This window comes from Hordeum vulgare, chromosome 2H, assembly GCF_904849725.1.
Source record: "Hordeum vulgare subsp. vulgare chromosome 2H, MorexV3_pseudomolecules_assembly, whole genome shotgun sequence".
Taxonomy (NCBI): Eukaryota; Viridiplantae; Streptophyta; class Magnoliopsida; order Poales; family Poaceae; genus Hordeum; species Hordeum vulgare.
Genome location: NC_058519.1, coordinates 647,735,101 through 647,743,815, shown reverse-complemented (window position 1 = coordinate 647,743,815; position 8,715 = coordinate 647,735,101).

The following is an 8,715-nucleotide window of genomic DNA, read 5'->3' as shown; positions in this document are numbered from 1 at the left end:
TTGATCATGAATCATATAGATGATATGATTATCATAGGGATGCTTACCACTGAAACTATACTCAACTCACGTGATGATCGGACTTGAGCTAGTGTAAGTGGATCATGAACCACTCAAATGACTAGAGAGATGTACTTTTTGAGTGGGAGTTTAGCGAATAATTTGATTAAGTTAAACTCTAATTATCTTGAACATAGTCTAAGTCCACTTTGAATATATTTGTGTTGTAGATCATGGCTCATGCGACAGTCACCCTGAATTTTAATACGTTCCTAGAGAAAGCTAAGTTGAAAGATGATGGAAGCAACTTTGTAGACTGGGCTCGAAATCTTAAGCTAATCTTACAAGCTGGGAAGAAGGATTATGTCCTTACTGCAGCGCTAGGAGATGAACCACCCGCTACGGCTGATCAGGATGTTAAGAACGCTTGGTTAGCATGTAAGGAGGACTACTCAGTAGTTCAATGTGCAGTCTTGTATGGCTTAGAACCGGGACTTCAACGTCGCTTTGAGCGTCATGGAGCATTTGAGATGTTCCAGGAGTTGAAGTTTATCTTTCAGAAGAACGCCCGGATCGAGAGGTATGAGACCTCCGATAAATTCTATGCTTGCAAGATGGAGGAGAACTCGTCTGTCAGTGAACATTTGCTCAAAATGTCTGGGTACTCAAACCGTCTAGCTGAGCTGGGGATTGAACTCCCGCAAGAAGCTATCACTGACAGAATCCTTCAATCACTGCCGCCAAGCTATAAAGGCTTTGTGTTGAACTACAACATGCAAGGGATGAACAAGTCTCCCGGCGAGTTGTTTGCGATGCTGAAAGTCGCAGAGTCTGAACTCCGTAAAGAGCATCAAGTGTTGATGGTGAATAAGACCACTAGTTTCAAGAGAAACAGCAAAGGCAAGAAGGGTAATTCAAAGAAGAGCGGCAAACCTGTTGCCAATTCGACGAAGAAACCCAAAGCTGGACCTAAGCCTGAAACAGAGTGTTACTATTGCAAGGGTATGGGTCACTGAAAGCGCAACCGCCCCAAGTATGTGGCTGATAAGAAGGCGGCCAAAGAAAAATCAGGTATATTTGATATACATGTTATTGATGTGTACTTAACCGGCTCTCGTAGTAGTGCCTGGGTATTCGATACCGGTTCTGTTGCTCATATTTGCAACTCAAAACAGGAACTGCGGAATAGACGAAGGCTGGCGAAAGATGAGGTGACGATGCGCGTAGGAAATGGTTCCAAGGTTGATGCAATCGCCGTCAGCACAGTTTCACTTCAGTTACCATCAGGATTAGTTATGAACTTGAATCATTGTTATTTAGTGCCTGCGTTGAGCATGAACATTATATCTGGATCTTGTTTATTGCGAGACGGTTACTCTTTTAAGTCAGAGAATAATGGTTGTTCTATTTCTATGAGTAACATCTTTTATGGTCATGCACCCAATGTGAGAGGATTGTTCATATTGAATCTTGATAGTGATACACACATACATAACATTGAGACCAAAATAATTAGAGTTAACAATGATAGCGCCATATTTTTGTGGCACTGCCGCTTAGGTCATTTTGGTGTAAAGCGCATGAAGAAACTCCATGCCGACGGAATTTTGGAGTCACTTGACTTTGATTCACTTGACACGTGCGAACCATGCCTCATGGGCAAGATGACTAAAACTCCGTTCTCCGGAACAATGGAGCGTGCAAGTGACTTGTTGGAAATCATACATACCGATGTGTGCGGTCCGATGAGCGTAGAGGCACGCGGCGGATATCGTTATTTTCTCACCTTCACTGACGATTTGAGTAGATATGGTTATGTCTACTTAATGAAGCACAAGTCTGAAACATTTGAAAAGTTCAAGCAATTTCAGAGTGAAGTTGAAAATCATCGTAACAAGAAGATCAAGTTCCTACGGTCTGATCGTGGGGGTGAATATCTGAGTTTCGAGTTTGGTGCTCACTTAAGACAATGTGGAATTGTTTCACAGTTGACACCGCCTGGAACACCACAGAGTAATGGTGTGTCCGAACGTCGTAATCATACTTTACTAGAGATGGTGCGATCTATGATGTCTCTTACCGATTTGCCGTTATCGTTTTGGGGTTATGCATTAGAAACAGCTGCATTCACTTTAAATAGGGCACCATCAAAATCCGTTGAGACGACACCATACGAACTGTGGTATGGCAAAAGGCCAAAGTTGTCGTTTCTTAAAGTTTGGGGATGTGATGCTTATGTCAAAAAGCTTCAGCCTGAAAAGCTGGAACCCAAAGCGGAAAAGTGCATCTTCATAGGTTACCCAAAAGAGACAGTTGGGTACACCTTCTATCTCAAATCCGAGGGCAAAGTGTTTGTTGCTAAAAACGGAGCTTTTCTCGAGAAGGAGTTTCTCTCGAGAGAATTGAGTGGGAGGAAGATAGAACTTGATGAGGTTGTCGAACCTCTCATCCCTCTAGATGGTGGCGCAGGGCAAGGGGAAACCTCTGTCGTTGCGACGCCGGTTGAGGAGGAAGTTAATGATGATGATCATGAAACTCCGGTTCAAGTTTCTGTCGAACCACGCAGGTCGACGAGACCACGTGCTGCTCCAGAGTGGTACGGTAATCCCGTCTTGTCAATCATGTTGTTAGACAACAATGAACCTGCAAATTATGAAGAAGCAATGGTGGACCCAGATTCCAACAAATGGCTAGAAGCCATGAAGTCCGAGATAGGATCCATGTATGAGAACAAAGTGTGGACTTTGGAAGTACTACCTGAGGGCCGCAAGGCTATTCAGAACAAATGGATCTTTAAGAGGAAGACGGACGCTGACGGTAGTGTGACCGTTTATAAAGCTCGACTTGTGGCAAAGGGTTTTTCACAAGTTCAAGGAGTTGACTACGATGAGACATTCTCACCCGTAGCGATGCTTAAGTCCGTCAGAATCATGTTAGCAATAGCTGTGTTTTTCGATTATGAAATCTGGCAGATGGATGTCAAAACAGCGTTCCTTAACGGTTTCCTTAAGGAAGAGTTATATATGATGCAACCCGAAGGTTTTGTCGATCCTAAGAATGCTAACAAAGTGTGCAAGCTCCAGCGATCCATTTATGGACTGGTGCAAGCATCTCGGAGTTGGAACAAACGCTTTGATGAGGTGATCAAAGCATTTGGGTTTATACAAGTGGTTGGAGAATCTTGTATTTACAAGAAAGTGAGTGGGAGCTCTGTGGCATTTCTAATATTATATGTGGATGACATATTGCTGATTGGAAACAACGTAGAGTTTTTAGAGAGCATAAAGGATTACTTGAATAAAAGTTTCTCTATAAAGGACCTAGGAGAAGCTGCTTACATTCTAGGCATTAAGATCTACAGGGATAGATCAAAACGCCTGATAGGACTTTCACAAAGCACATACCTTGATAAAGTTTTGAAGAGGTTCAAAATGGAACAGTCTCCCACTTGCACTAGAGCATATGAATACCGTCCCCTATGCTTCAGCCATAGGTTCTATCATGTATGCAATGCTGTGCACTAGACCGGACGTTAGCCTGGCCATAAGTATGGCAGGCAGGTTCCAGAGTAATCCAGGAGTGGATCACTGGACGGCGGTCAAGAATATCCTGAAGTACCTGAAAAGGACTAAGGAGATGTTTCTCGTGTATGGAGGTGACGAAGAGCTCGCCATAAAGGGTTACGTCGATGCAAGCTTTGACACAGATCCGGACGACTCTAAGTCGCAAACATGATACGTATTTATTCTTAATGGGGGTGCGGTAAGCTGGTGCAGTTCCAAGCAGAGCGTCGTAGCAGATTCTACATGTGAAGCGGAGTACATGGCTGCCTCGGAGGCGGCTAAGGAGGGTGTCTGGATGAAGCAGTTCATGACGGACCTTGGAGTGGTGCCAAGCGCACTGAATCCAATAACCTTGTTCTGTGACAACACGGGTGCCATTGCCCTAGCAAAGGAACCACGGTTTCACAAGAAGTCCAGACACGTCAAACGACGCTTCAACCTCATCCGCGACTACGTCGAAGGGGAGGACGTGAATATATGCAAAGTGCACACGGATCTGAATGTAGCAGACCCGCTGACTAAACCTATTCCACGGGCAAAGCATGATCAACACCAGAACTGTATGGGTGTTAGATTTATTACAATGTAATTCGCATGATGATGTGAGGGCTAGATTATTAACTCTAGTGCAAGTGGGAGACTGTTGGAATTATGCCCTAGAGGCAATAATAAATATAGTTATTATTATAATTCCTGTATCAAGATAATCGTTTATTATCCATGCTATAATTGTATTGAATGAAGACTTATATACATGTGTGGATACATAGACAAAACACTGTCCCTAGCAAGCCTCTAGTTGGCTAGCCAGTTGATCAAAGATAGTCAGGGTCTTCTGATTATGAACAAGGTGTTGTTGCTTGATAACTAGATCACGTCATTAGGAGAATCACGTGATGGACTAGACCCAAACTAATAGACGTAGCATGTTGATCGTGTCATTTTGTTGCTACTGTTTTCTGCGTGTCAAGTATTTGTTCCTATGACTATGAGATCATATAACTCACTGACACCGGAGAAATGCTTTGTGTGTATCAAACGTCGCAACGTAACTGGGTGACTATAAAGATGCTCTACAGGTATCTCCAAAGGTGTTCGTTGAGTTAGTATGGATCGAGACTGGGATTTGTCACTCCGTGTGACGGAGAGGTATCTCGGGGCCCACTCGGTAATACAACATCACACACAAGCCTTGCAAGCAATGTGACTTAGTGTAAGTTGCGGGATCTTGTATTACGGAACGAGTAAAGAGACTTGCCGGTAAACGAGATTGAAATAGGTATGCGGATATTGACGATCGAATCTCGGGCAAGTAACATACCGAAGGACAAAGGGAATGACATACGGGATTATATGAATCCTTGGCACTGAGGTTCAAACGATTAGATCTTCGTAGAATATGTAGGATCCAATATGGGCATCCAGGTCCCGCTATTGGATATTGACCGAGGAGTCTCTCGGGTCATGTCTACATAGTTCTCGAACCCGTAGGGTCTGCACACTTAAGGTTCGACGTTGTTTTATGCGTATTTGAGTTATATGGTTGGTTATCGAATGTTGTTCGGAGTCCCGGATGAGATCATGCACGTCACGAGGGTTTCCGGAATGGTCCGGAAACGAAGATTGATATATAGGATGACCTCATTTGATTACCGGAAGGTTTTCGGAGTTACCGGGAATGTACCGGGAATGACGAATGGGTTCCGGGTGTTCACCGGGGGGGGGGGGGGGCAACCCACCCCGGGGAAGCCCATAGGCCTTGGGGGTGGCGCACCAGCCCTTAGTGGGTTGGTGGGACAGCCAAGAAGGCCCTATGCGCCATAGGAAGAAAATCAAAGAGAAAAGAAAAAAAAGAGGAGGTGGGAAAAGGGGGAAGGACTCCTCCTTCCAAACCTAGTTGGACTCGGTTTGGAAGGGGAGGGTTGCCCCCCTTGGCTCGGCCGAAGTCCTTGGGGGTCCTTGGACCCTAAGGCAAGGCTCCCCCTCTTCCCCCTATATATACGGAGGTTTTAGGGCTGATTTGAGACAACTTTGCCACGGCAGCCCGACCACATATCTCCACGGTTTTACCTCTAGATCGCGTTTCTGCGGAGCTCGGGCGGAGCCCTGCTGAGATTAGATCACCACCAACCTCCAGAGCGCCGTCACGCTGCCGGAGAACTCATCTACCTCTCCGTCTTTCTTGCTGGATCAAGAAGGCCGAGATCATCGTCGAGCTGTACGTGTGCTGAACGCGGAGGTGCCATCCGTTCGGCACTAGATCGTGGGACTGATCGAGGGACGTGAGGACGTTCCACTACATCAACCGCGTTCACTAACGCTTCTGCTGTACGGTCTACAAGGGTACGTAGATCGAATATCCCCTCTCGTAGATGGACATCACCATGATAGGTCTTCGTGCGCGTAGGAAATTTTTTGTTTCCCATGCGACGTTCCCCAACAGTTTCATCTCAATGAAAACAAGGCCTTGCTCATGTGGTATGATTTGCATGTCAGTAGTGATTCAAAATCAAGTGAGTATAAAGATCCATCAGCATGGAACCTCTTCATGCAATTTATACCAACATGACTCAAGCGGCAGTGCCACAAGTAAGTGGTACTATCATCTGTGGGCACCAATATCATGAACATGTGTAACACTACGATCGAGATTCAATAAACCATTGAAGGTGATTATTCAAGCAAATAGAGTAACCATTATTCTCTTTAAATGAATAACTGTATTGCAATAAAAACGATCCAATCATGTTCATGCTTAACGCAAGCACCAAATAACAATTATTTAGGTTTAACACCAATCCCGATGGTAGAGGGAGTATGCGACGTTTGATCATATCAACCTTGGAAACACATCCAACACGTATCGTCACGTCGCCTTTAGCTAGTCTCCGTTTATGCCGTAGCTTTCATTTCGTGTTACTAATCGCTTAGCAACCGAACCAGTATCCAATACCCTCGTGCTACTAGGAGTACTAGTAAAGTACACATCAACATCATGTATATCAAATATACTTCTTTCGACTTTTGCCAGCCTTCTTATCTACCAAGTATCTAGAGTTGCTCCGCCTTAGTGACCGTTCCCCTCATAACAGAAGCACTTAGTCCCGGGCTTGGGTTTAATCTGGGGTCTCTTCATTAGTGCCACAACTGCTTTGCCGTTTCACGAAGTATCCCTTCTAGCCCTTGCCTTTATCGAAACTTAGTGGTTTTACTAACCATCAACTATTGAGATTTTCTCCTTTACTTTCGCAGTGTCAAACATCGCGAACCGCTCAAGGATCATTGTATCTATCCTTGATATGTTATAGTTCATCACGAAGCTCTCATAGCTTGGTGGCAGTGACTTTGGAGAACCATCACTATCTTATCTGGAAGATCAACTCCCACTTGATTCAAGCGATTGTCGTACTCAGATAATCTGAGCACACGCTCAACGATTGAGATTTTCTCCTTTACTTCGTGGACAAAGAATCTTGTCGGAGGTCTCATACCTCTTAACAAGGGCACAAGCATGAAATCACAATTTCATCTCTTTAGAACATCTCTTATGTTCCGTGACGTTTCAAAACGTCTTCGGCGCCTTGCTTCTAAGCCATTAAGTATTTTGCACTGAACTATCGTTTAGTCATCAGAAACGTGTATGTCGGATGTTCACAACATCTACAGACGACGCTCGAGGTGCAGCACACCGAGTGGTGCATTAAGGACATAAGCCTTCTGCGCAGCAACGAGGACAATCCTCGGTTTTACAGACTCGGTCTGCAAAGTTTGCTACTATCAACTTTCAACTAAATTTTCTCTAGGAACATATAAAAACAGTAGAGCTATAGCGCAAGCTACATCGTAATTCGCAAAGACCATTAGACTATGTTCATGACAATTAGTTCAATTAATCATATTACTTAAGAACTCCCACTCAAAAAGTACATCTCTCTAGTCATTTGAGTGGTACATGATCCAAATCCATTATCTCAAGTCTGATCATCACGTGAGTCGAGAATAGTTTCAGTGGTAATCATCTCTATGCTAATCATATCAACTATAAGATTCATGCTCGACCTTTCGGTCTCATGTGTTCCGAGGCCATGTCTGCACATGCTAGGCTCGTCAAGCTTAACCCGAGTGTTCCGCGTGTGCAACTGTTTTGCACCCGTTGTATGTGAACGTTGAGTCTATCACACCCGATCATCACGTGGTTTCTCGAAACGAAGAACTGTCGCAACGGTGCACAGTCGGGCAGAACACAATTTCGTCTTGAAATTTTAGTGAGAGATCACCTCATAATGCCACCGTCGTTCTAAGCAAGATAAGGTGCATAAAGGATTAACATCACATGCAATTCATAAGTGACATGATATGGCCATCATCATGTGCTTCTTGATCTCCATCACCAAAGCACCGACACGATCTTCTTGTCACCGGCGTCACACGATGATCTCCATCATCATACTCTCCATCAACGTGTCGCCATCGGGGTTGTCGTGCTACTCATGCTATTACTACTAAAGCTACGTCCTAGCAATATAGTAAACGCATCTGCAAGCACAAACGTTAGTTTAAAGACAACCCTATGGCTCCTGCCGGTTGCCGTACCATCGACGTGCAAGTCGATATTAACTATTACAACATGACCATCTCATACATCCAATATATCACATCACATCGTTGGCCATATCACATCACAAGCATACCCTGCAAAAACAAGTTAGACGTCCTCTAATTGTTGTTGCATGTTTTACGTGGTGACCATGGGTATCTAGTAGGATCGCATCTTACTTACGCAAACACCACAACGGAGATATATGAATTGTTATTTAACCTCATCCAAGGACCTTCTTGGTCAAATCCGATTCAACTAAAGTTGGAGAAACCGACACTCGCCGGTCATCTTTGAGCAACGGAGTTACTCGTAGCGATGAAACCAGTCTCTCGTAAGCGTACGAGTAATGTCGGTCCGAGCCGCTTCGATCCAACAATACCGCGGAATCAAGAAAAGACTAAGGAGGGCAGCAAAATGCACATCACCGCCCACAAAAACTTTTGTGTTCTACTCGAGAAGACATCTACGCAAGAACCTAACTCCTGATGCCACTGTTGGGGAACGTCACATGGGAAACAAAAATTTTCCTACGCGCACGAAGACCTATCATGG